General features: G+C 43.4%; 1 protein-coding gene across 1 annotated transcript in view; it reads left to right on the top strand.

The window, feature by feature from the left end:
• Cd226 (CD226 molecule) overlaps window positions 1-371 on the top strand; it is a 100,144-nt gene that overhangs the window by 72,828 nt on the left and 26,945 nt on the right. The gene's annotated exons all lie outside the window — the stretch shown is intronic.

The raw sequence follows: 371 nt of genomic DNA, 5'->3' as shown, positions 1-371 counted from the left end.
ACATATGTTCTCCCTCATATGTGGATCCTAGGATCAGACTCTGATAAATAAGTATGCAAACAGACATAACTGCAGGAACCAGGACAAGGGTAAGGAAACAGTGAGGTAAAGGAAAAGAAATAACCTGAAGGAGAATAGTAGGTGACAGGCCTTAATAAGGGAGATATGGATAAAAATTGGGTTAGTCTAAGGGAGGGGGGAGGGAAGGGTATATGAGGAACCTAGGGGATAAGGAGAAAGAAGAAGCTCAACAGAGGTCAGATCATAGGAGCAAGGGTATTAGGAAGAAAGGGGGTTAGTGGGAAAACCATGATAGAGGGGTGAGACGATACAAGAGAGAAACAATGCCTAGCTAGTCACAAAAACCAGAG

Source organism: Nannospalax galili, unplaced genomic scaffold, assembly GCF_000622305.1.
Source record: "Nannospalax galili isolate Female #2095 unplaced genomic scaffold, S.galili_v1.0 scaffold709, whole genome shotgun sequence".
Taxonomy (NCBI): Eukaryota; Metazoa; Chordata; class Mammalia; order Rodentia; family Spalacidae; genus Nannospalax; species Nannospalax galili.
The sequence above is the reverse complement of the archived record's forward strand: the minus strand, read 5'-3'. Positions and strand labels throughout refer to the sequence as shown.